Below are 10,984 nucleotides of genomic sequence, written 5' to 3' on the forward strand. Positions count from 1 at the left end.
AAGCATATATCTGATAAAATACTTTTATCCAGAATACACGAAGAACACTTAGAACTTAAGAATAAGAAGACCACAGGGGCAGCCGGTTAGCTCAGGTGGTTAAGAGCGCAGGCTCATAACACCAAGGTTGACTGTTTGATTCCCACAAGAGCCAGTGAGCTGCATTCTCAACAACTAGATTGAAAATGACATGACTTGGAGCTGATGGGTCCTGGAAAAACACACTGTTCCCCAATAAAGTTTAAAAAAAAAATAAGAAGACGAAAAACAAAATCTTAATGGGTAAAAAAAAAAACAAAACGATTTTAAGTGGACAAAAGATTTGAATAGGTATTTCACCAAAGAAGATAGATGGCTGTAAAGTAAACAAATGGAAATACAAATGAAAATTACAGTAAGATACTACGCCACACCCACTAGAGTGGCTAAAATTTAAATGGTTGAAAATATCAAATGTTATCAAAGATGTGGAACAGCTGAAACCCTCATATGCTGTTGGTGGGAATGTAAAATGATACACCACTTTGAAAAACCAGTTAGCAGTTTCTTAAGAAATTAAATCTACATCAACATATGTACATCGACAGCTCTACTTTTACACATTTACCCAAGAGAAATGAAACTTGTGTCCACACAAAGACTTGTACACAAATGTTCATAACACCTTCAGTGATAATAACCAACAATTGGAAACAAACCAAAACAATCCCATCAACAGGTGAATGGACAAATTGTGGTATATTCATTCAATGGAATATGACAACATCAGAAAGAAATAAACTGCACATACATGAAACAACATGGATGAATCTCAAAATCCTTATGCTGAGCTAATACAAGATGGACACAAAAGCAGATGTACCGCATGATTCCACTTACAGGAAACTCTAGAAAGAACAAATATGATCTATATCGGACAAAAGCAGATCAGCCTGAGGCTAGAGGTGAGGGGATTGGGGAGCAGAATGACTAGGATGGGGCACAAGAGAACTCTTTGGTGAGACAGAAATATTCTGCACTTTGAGTGAGTTGCTAGTTACACAGGTGTATACATTTGTCTAAACTTGTTGAAATGTATGCTTAAAATATTACGAATTTTATTGTTTATAAACCATACGTCAATAAAGTGATCAGGAAATAAAGAAGAAGCAGAACAAATTGTTATCCCAGCATGCTCAGACACTTCTCTTCACAAATCATTTGCAGACTGTAATCACAGTTGTTTAGCAGCAGCCTCTGGAACTGGGTTCCAGCCAATAAAATGCTCCCAGACACGGGAACATCAGTCATGATGAAGAGACCATATTTCAACTCTTGTTTGGAGGATTTGATGTATTCCCTGACCTTAAAAGGCCACCTGCCATGGAATACTGTTTTCTACAGATAAAGAACTGGAAACTGGTCTATTATTTTACTCTCTCATACAGTTTAACATCAGTAGTTTTCCTTCCGTTAGGTAAAATTCAAGACTGAGTAGGAAAGCTATGCAGGATAAAGATTACAAATGAGGATGTGCACTCACATTTAAACGTGGCTAGTTACCTCCAAGACAATTCCAAAGAGACAATCTTCAGATTCCAGTAACAACGGCTATAACTCAAGTTCTGTCTCTAATTGAGCTTCACTAGCATGTACAAGAAAAACTTGTACAGTCCCCAAGGCAAACCAATGGCCAGAACCCCTTACTTTCTCCTTGCTACACCCAGCAAACAAGAGTCATCCTGAGCCAGCAATTTGTCTTTGACTAAGCAGGCTTTACTTTTTAGTTATTACCATTTTATCTTTTCAGGGATGATATGATGAAGCAAAATCTCTGCTAAATAGTCCATAAAGTTTGTCACTAGTCCAAGAATTGGACACACCAACAACCTAGACAACGTTATTTAGAACTTTTTAAAAAAACATACATGGGATCTGACCCCAGGCCAAGGAAGTGATATTAAATTGGCACAGCATGAGGCCACAGGGAGGATGGCATTTAATAGAAGAGGGTTGGCAGAGAGGCTGCTGAAATGCATAGTGTAGACTTGATTTTCTGGAATCCACACACCTGATAATTCAAGTAACAGAATTTTTTGCCATATTATTCAAGGATATCTGATGTTCACACTAAAGAGGCAAAGGTATTTCAAAAGTGTAAAGCAGTGTCTGAATCAAAGAAATGCCTAGATTTCATATACTTTAACACTGAATATATGTATTGTATTTCAATTCTTTGAAAAAATAGTGTTTATGATAATAACTCTCCATAAGCCAAGATATTCAACTTATTAATCTAGGAGCTCCTTATAAACTGGGACTATATAACTTTATCTCATCCCAACACCTAGCACAGTGCCAAGGACAAAATGTGCATGCAATAAATGTTCATTGAAATAAAATAAAAACATGCAATATAGTTCAATTTCTTAAAGAAAAAACCCAATATATGTGTTCATTCAGTCCTATGAACATGAAAAAAAGTGGCAAGATGCACACCAAACTGTTATCAAGAAGTATCTCATGGATTTGAGGCAATGGGGGATAATTTAACATTTCATTTAGCACATAGCACAGTGGTCAAAATTACACACTCAGGAGTCAGACTAGGTTCAAATCTCAACACTATCAATCCTCATATGTGTCACTGGGCAAGTTCTTAACCTCTATGTGCCCTCCTTCCCTCATCTGTGAATGGAGGTCATAACAGCCCCACCCTCACCAAGTTAGGATGAAGACTGCAATAATACACACGAGGCACTTCAGGGTGCCTGACACTTAGCAAGTACTTGGTTAATGGTAGCTATCATTAGTACGGTGTTTGATGAACTACAGTGATCAAGTAGTACTTTTGAAATAAAGAAAAAACACTTTACAGCAAAAAAAAAAAAGTTTTTTAAGAAACCAAATTATCATACAGGAAGAAGAAGGAAGAGAAGAAAAAGGAAAAGGGAGGAGGAGAACAGAGAGGAGGAGAAAAATAGCTATTGATTTCATCCTGAAGAAATCGCTCCTTGAGTCTTGCTCCTTGGCTTGCTCCAAGATGGACTGTTGCTCCACGCTTGCTGCATAGCTGTTGTCTTGGATTTTTCTTTCCCCTTCATCCTTGGGATTTCTTTTGTCTATCACTTACATTGAATCACATTTTCCTGGGTCCCAGGTCTTTACCTCTTTTCGTTTACTCTTTCATTTTGGTAGGTCATATCCACCATTATCTTTCTAAGAAAAGGTGCATAACAGGTAAATTTTTGGAGAAGTGGCATGCCTGAAAGGTCTTTACTATACTGTCATACTAAATGGTGCTTATTTAAGATGTTGCTTCATTGTCTTTTAGTGTCTGACAATTCTGTAAAGAAGTTTAGTACCATTCTGATTCTCATTCTTTGTTTAAAACTTGAGGTTTCTCTCTGGAAGATTTTAGGATCTTCTCTTTCTCTCAAGTGCTCTGAAAGTTCACAATAACTGGACTTAGTGCTTTCATCCACTGTGTTGGGCACTCAGGAGACCCTTTCAGTCTGGCAAACTCTCCTTCAGTTCTAAGAGATTTTCATAAATTACTTCTGTGATAACTTCCTCCTCTCTGTTTTTGCTTTTCTCCTCTCTCTCTCTCTCTCTCTCTCTCTCTCTCTCTCTCTCTCTCTCCCTCCCTCCCTCCCTCCCTCCCTCTCTCCTCTCTCATTTTGTTTGTTCTCTATTGTTCCCTATTTTCTATCTCCTTATCTTTTCCCTTTATTTTTTGCAGAAATTTCAACCTCATTTTCCAAAATTTGTAGGGAGCTTTAAAATGTTTCTCATATGATATTTTTAATTTCCAAGAACAAGAGTTCTCTATATTTCTATAAAATAGAAAATAGTTATCTTCTATTGCAGAGAAAATAACAGTTCTCTGCATGTTATTTTTAATTTTTTTTTACATAGCATCTGTAGTCTTGTTTCATGGATGTAAATATGTGAAATATTCTGCTAGATCTTTGTGAATATTAATATGCATGGTCTTGGTTTCCTCCAATTTGTTTGGTTTAGTTTCTATCTTTCATATTAAAGGCTTTCCTCAAATGTCTTGCAATCCTCTGTCTGCTCATATAGAAAAGTGGGGCACTAAAGAGTTGATTGGATGTGCTTGTTGATTGTGGAGAAGAAGGAAAAATGGCAAAAAGAAATCACTGCTGTCCCGCAGAGGAAGTCAGGACTTAAATAACTCACAATGACAACTTCCTGAGCATTGGGGCCTAATGGCCCATAGGTCAAACCCCATTTCAAGGGGTGTTCCTAATTCTTTTGTTCGATGGAACTGAGCTAAGTCAAGTATTGTTTACCACAAAGGGATTATGAGTCACCATTTGGTGGTCTTTCTGGTTATGGGGAGAGTTTTCACTCGGAGTTATAGTTGCAACACAATTGATTTTTATATATTCTGTTATGGAGCCTAATCATGGGTATTCAAACACATGACAGAACAGCTCCAGGCCATGCTGGCTTTCCAACAGGCTGTTCCTTCCAGCTCAGTAGCCACTGGAGATCATCTCCATTGAAAGGCTGTGAAGTGTACTGGAGTATTGCCTCCTTTTTGAAGAGAGGAGGACCCAGTCCACCAAAACAGATGTCCTCGTTAGCAGTCTGGTGAAAGGGCCAGATGTGGAAGTAAAGCTTGTAACTGCGCAGCCAGGATAGATGCTGCACAGACCAGCCATGGGAAGGGAAGCTGTTCTTCAGCTTTCTGGGTAGCGGACATGCCACTGTCCCATGGCACGTTTCCCCCAGCATGCATTTTGGCTTTAAAAAGCAGCTTCTGCATCCAAAATTTTCTTCTAATGAAGGGACTCCGAATGCTTCACTTGAGTCTTCACAATTTACGTGACAATAAAGACAATTACAGATCAGCAGCTGCAAGATGAGTAATGGTCACTGCTTTTCTTCTTTGTGCCTGTAATAAAACTCATTAGGAACTTAATGAGAATTTAAGAATGTTTGTTCTTTATGTCATTCTGAAGGTCTGGCACTAATTATGAACCCAGAGTTCTTTCCCCAGAGCCTGGGCAGAAGAAAGGGGAAGTCGGGTAACGTATCTGTTCTTCCAATAAACACTTACAAGAGCCTGTTATATGAAAGGCTGTGCATTAAGCGTATAGAGGGTGGTGGTGAGAGATGGTACAAAGATGAAGGTAGGATATAGTTGCTGCTCTTCAGAAACTTATGATTTACTACACAGTAAGAGACAGATAGAGCTAGGATTTTAGACTAGTGAGAGTGCTTGAATTCATACCCAAGTAAACACGTGCTATGTGACTCTGGGTTAGCGACAGTATCTCCAAGCTTCCATTTCCTCATTGGTAAAATGGGGAGAATGATAGGACTGCCATCCTAGTGCTGTGACAAGGATGACATGAAATGGTATATTTAAGGAGTTTTGTAGAGTGTCTAGTACATATTTGGAACTCATAATATGTTAGTTGTTATTATTATTGTAAATAACCAAAAGTAGATGAGAATCACATTAATCATGGTATTCATAAAGATAAAATTCAGTGGTTTGAATAGGAATATACTTCTCATTTTGACAAGAATGAAAGCTATACATTCTCCCCAAAATAAGGATTACTCATCTCTTCAATGGACCTGAAATGTCTAGCCCCCTGTCTAGACTGCTACGTGTCCTAACCCCACTGCGTCTTTGAGCTGACCACTCCTCGGCTCCGATCTAACTTCCTGGCATTGTTTCCTAAGGCCCTCTCCTTCCAAATACAAAAGCAATCTTCCTGGATATTAGTCTTCTAAACTCCACCTTTCCTGCTCACCCACCACTGAGTGGGCTGCCCATGCCAGCTTTCCATATTCACGCTGCATCCTCGTGCAGACTTAAGCTCTCTTTAACACTTGCTTCTTTCAGTCAGACTTTTTCCCTGCTCTTCAGGAACAAAATAAGATCAGAAATGTGACCAAAGTCTGGACAACTACTTTTCTCTCTTAGGGATATTTCCATGTGTCTTTTGCTGACCTGGCAAGATTTGGGGGGGTGAGGGTAGTGGGGAGGATATTAGAAGTCCCTGCTGGGTGGGTTAGCCTAGCATTCACATGCTTTAAGCCCTTGTGCTTAGTCTTTAGAGCAAACCATAATTACTATTGGTTCTATCTCGCTTTTTCAGAATGGAGGGTCCCATGAACCTTTTCCCTGGACCCAGATGTCAAGGAAATGTAGCAATGGTGCAGCAAAAGTGACAGGCACTGCCAGAGGAGTCTGCCTCTGGGCCCCCAGGGGAACAGTGGCAGCAATTCAGCCCTGGGCTCTCCCTGTAGAGTTCCAACCCCCAGGACACATCTGGATGTCATAGGACAGTTCACCGGGCCAGGCAGAGTGTTAATGAGAACAGAGTGCGTGGGAATGTCATCAGATCACTTCGTGCTTTGGGGTCTATTCTGGGCCTCAACCAGATCTGATTGCATAATAGAACCATTTGACATAATTGGAAGTGGAAGCTGGCAGTTTCTTTGCTTGTTGGGTACATGCGGGCAGCTGGCATGAGAGACAGAAAGGGGCCCAGCCTCATATGGAATGAATCTGGACAAGGAGAGGAGGGGCCACCCCTGGCACTTGGCTGGTCCTGAAAGGAAGGCAGGAGCCTTGCCCGTGTCCTCAGCTCTGCGCTAACCTCTCCGTCCTGAGCTCCTTGGTGCCCAGGCTCTGCAGCCCGCAGGGCCTGGCCATTCTCTCCACATAGAACCTGAGAAGATAAGGTCAAAAAGCCTCTGCCATGGCCGGGTCCAGGGATGTATGAAGCGGGCACATCCTGCCTCTTTTCCATTTCTTTTTAAACGGAGGCCAAAGCTGTCTGAAGTCTGAGATTTCTCTGTTAGTTCAGGCCAGGCACCTTGGTGAAACTCAGGTTTGGCATGACCATGTCTAATTTGAAAGCTTGGAGTCGAGATAGTTCTATTGTATTATAGTTACAAACACAGGCGTTGAAAGTATCACCCCATGGCTTACTCACTGATTATAAAGAGGGAAAAGCAGCTTTGCAGTGGGGGGACCCTCTGTCACCTCCTGAACCCACTGATCAGTCTTAGTATGCAGCCTCCCCATGGATGTAGTGTGCTGGATACAGGACCAGCTGGAATCAGGGCCTCTAAATGATTCAACCTGCATCTAACAAGCCTTTAGACCTAACCCAGTTTACAGAAAATCCAGGGTCTGGAGTTACAAGTTCAATGACACCAGGAGGAAACAACCAGATCCACAGGACAACTGAGTCCACAGTCTTTTCAACAAGCTAGTGACACGTAAAAAGTGAGAGGATTGCTTTAGATGAAAAGATTTGACATTTTAGAGATATAATAACCCCCCCCCCGCAAAAAAAAGGGGGCCTGTAGTCAGACAAGGAGGCTTACATTATGTCTTTACCACTTATAGGCATGTAGGCAAGTTACTGAATTTCTCTAAGCCTTATTTCCTTCCCTGCAAAAAGACAATAATGCATTCTACTTCACAAGGATGTTGTGAAGAGGAACTGAGGATATGCGTGAAAGCCTTTAGCACAGTGTATGGCATACTGGGTACTCAAAAATAGCAGCTATTAGTATCACACCAGAGATCTGTTTATTAACTAAACTGTTCCTATGGAATGCCCTGCAACTGGTGCTATGTTGGTTTCCTACCTGCCACTTATCAGCTTCTTTATATGCTAATGCCTAACCTACTCTATTGGAAATATCATCTCCCCAAACCCAAGTACCCCTCCTGTACTCTGTCTTCCTGAGCTAAGGCTGGAAACGTCACCAGAGGCCTGCCTGTATGGGGATATGTAAGAACATGTTTAGCAGCCACTGTTGTCCTGCCCAGTCTCCTGGGCCTTTACCATTTCAGATCAGGTTCCCAACACTCCCACTCTGCCTCAGGGCTTCTCTCCCTGGTAGAGCCCGCTCTGGCCTCAAAAGAGTGAGCAGCCGGAAGTGCCAGGGTATTGACACCCCCATCCCTGCCCTCCCCTCAGCACTTCTCAACCAGTGACAGAAAAGATGGGGTATAGATATCTCAGCTCCCTTGTCTCTCTGGTGGGATAGCTCAGAGGTGTGTTTCCTAGAAATCCACAGCAAGATTAAGTTCTACTCGCCCACAGTGGAACAAGCTAGAAAACATCTCCTTCACTGGCTTTTTATTTCTTTCCTGAATTACTTCCCCACCTATGCCTGTGTTTTGTAGGATTGCCTCCCAAATAAATCACTTGAACTGGAAACCTTGTCTGAGGGAACCCAAACTAAGACATCACGTGAATGAGTTTGGATTTTACCCTCAGGGCAGCAGGAAGCTATTGAAGTATTCGCCGTGATCAGTCTTATTCTAGAGATCCAGGATTCTGCCCCATTCCTTGCCTTCCCACTGTTGGTGCTAGATTTTGAATACAATGAGAGTGATAAGGATTGTATCTCATTCAAGTCAAATACTCCCCGTGTTCTGCTGGATACAGTGGGTTGTGTCCAGCGTTTCCTGGACAGCAGCCTCTCCACCCTGCCTGCCACCAGGAGCGACAGGCAAGGAAGTTGGAGGTACCCCCAGAGGCCTTGGTTACACAGAGCCTACACAGTGTAGCTGCAAACAATTGCATAGAAATTAACTACTGCTTTCTGCTTGGAGAGGTCTGTAGTCTAGGAGTAAAATCCTGGAGAGGGCATCATGCCAGTTATAGCAAGAACATCTAGAAGGGGGGCTGGCTGAGTGACTCGTTGGTTAAGAGTTGGCTTGGAAGCGTGAGCTCTGAGAGGCAGGGCTGCTGGTTCGGATCCCACATTAGGGCCAGTGACGCTGCGCCCTCTACAGCTAAGATGGTGAACAGCAGCTCGACCTGGAGCTGGGCAGCCATGAGTCACCGGCAGCAGCGTAGGCTGCAGTGGGGCTGCAGTGGGCTGCTGTGAGCTACCGTGAGTGGTCGGCAGTGGGCATGAGCGGCCAGGAGCTGGAGTGAGCTGCCGTGAGCCACTGTGAGTGGCAGTCCAATGGCCAGCGACCAACTACCTCACCCAGGAAGAGTGCCATGATCACAATACCAACATGGGCCAGTGAAGCGATGTCCTCCACAACTACACTGAAGAACAAAAGGACAACAACTTGTCTGTTCCCCTTCCCAGATTCCCCAATACTGTTCCCTCCCCCAATTCCCCAATAAAATCTTTTTTAAAAAAAGAACATCTAGAAGGGATGAAAGTCTGAGGGAGCATCTGGCCGCCTGTGAGTCCAACGTCAGGGGACCTACCTTCCACAGGATAACTGAGAAAGCCCTGGAAAGCTGCACTGCTCTAATAAAGAGAATCCTTAGCTCCCTGCCTTGCTTCAGTGACAGGGCCCAGGAGCATGCTGCTAAGACCCAAAACAAGCCCTAAGCAACAAGATCAGGCAGCTAGCCAAACTGTTGGCAAAGCTTATGTACTGCTCTTGGGACAACTTCAGAAAAAGTATGGGTCCAAGTGGGTATTATGGTGGGAGATCCTTGGGAAAAATCTTTCCAGTAGAACCTGAGACTCCCTGACACATCTGGGCAACACTTTCCCCTTCTTAGGAGAAGCAGAAGAAAAAAACAGGCTGAGCCTATGGTTCTATTATTATCCTATTGTTCTAAAGCAGATATCCCAAGACGTGTGTCCTTTGCTAGCTACAAGATGGTAGCAAGAAAGCAAACTGAAGAATAGAAAATCCTTTGCTTCTATCCCTTTGTTTAGCAATAGTGCTGATTTGCTTTCTGTTTGTGTTAGGAAGGGAGGGAGGGAGGGAGGGAGGGAGGAAGGAAGGAAGGAAGGAAAGAAGAAAGGAAAAAAAGCAGAAACTTGCCCTACAGAATCCCAAAAGAGCTCATAGAGTTAAGATTGGATATTATCATGGACACATAATTTCTTCCCAGAAGGAAAGCAATAAACAAGGTCAGAGCGGTCACCAGGCTACACTGCCGGAGCTCAGCCACAGGTAACAGGAAGCCCCGGTTCTCATTGCATTGCCAAGTGACCTGAGCCAGATCATGTCTCCAGGGCCACCTGGACAAAGGAAGGCAGGGAGCCAGAGCAGTGAGGGTGGTAGCTCGGTGTTGCTTGGCATTACATTTGATGGAAAATAAAAGAGAAAATGAAGGGAAAGGGAAATCTTTGGGGAAGGTCTGTTCATTTGGTGTGTTCTAAATTTCATTTCAAAGCAATTTAATAAAAACTCAAAATGCAGACTTTCCCAGAGCTGGAGACATCCGGATCCGGGCAGACCCCAGAGTGGATGCATTTTGCAACATATCACTGACAACTGAGATTCCTGAGCTGGGGAACTAGCACCGGCCAGGCTAGCATTTAGTTCAATGACAGCAGCTGAAGCTTCATGTTGTGTCACCGGAATTAACCCTTGGTCATTCGCAAAAGGTGAAAAAATTCACAGACTCAGTCTGAAATGAGGAGAGCAAGGAAGTAAGTTTATTCAAGAAGAAAGATGCCGGCATAGGAGTTGCCGGGGCAGAGAGCTGCACCTAACTTTAGGTTAGCTTTTCCTTATATAGGAAAGGGTAGGTAAAATTCCTTACAGCAGGATACTTTGACGTATAGACTGAGGTCATTTGATTGACATGTTGGTTATTTAACTAGTTTCTTTCTGCGCATGCTCTTACCCAGAATGTATACACAGGAGTGGCGGGAGCGAGGGAGGTGGGGGCAAGGCTTAATGTTCATTTTATTTTAATTGTACTATAGTGAGGCTAGAGTTCAACTAACAGACAGGTTTTAACAGTTTGCGCATGGTGAGAAACCAGTTAATACCAGTTGCATCTTATCTCCTCTTTTTAGGAGTGTTTGGACATCTTAGATATGTTTCTAGGGGATGAGCCTGGGCGGTTCCTGCGGAGGGTGTGCAGGCCTGGGCAGTCCCCCTTCAGGTTCACTTTTATTAATCCTTTTCTGCCTCATCACTTCACTCTGGGCCACTTAGGCCCACCTTGAACTTTGGGACATCTGGTTCACTATACTCCTCTCCACTTTGTTTTTATGCTGC

This window comes from Hipposideros armiger, unplaced genomic scaffold (assembly GCF_001890085.2).
Source record: "Hipposideros armiger isolate ML-2016 unplaced genomic scaffold, ASM189008v1 scaffold_5, whole genome shotgun sequence".
NCBI classification, from domain to species: Eukaryota; Metazoa; Chordata; class Mammalia; order Chiroptera; family Hipposideridae; genus Hipposideros; species Hipposideros armiger.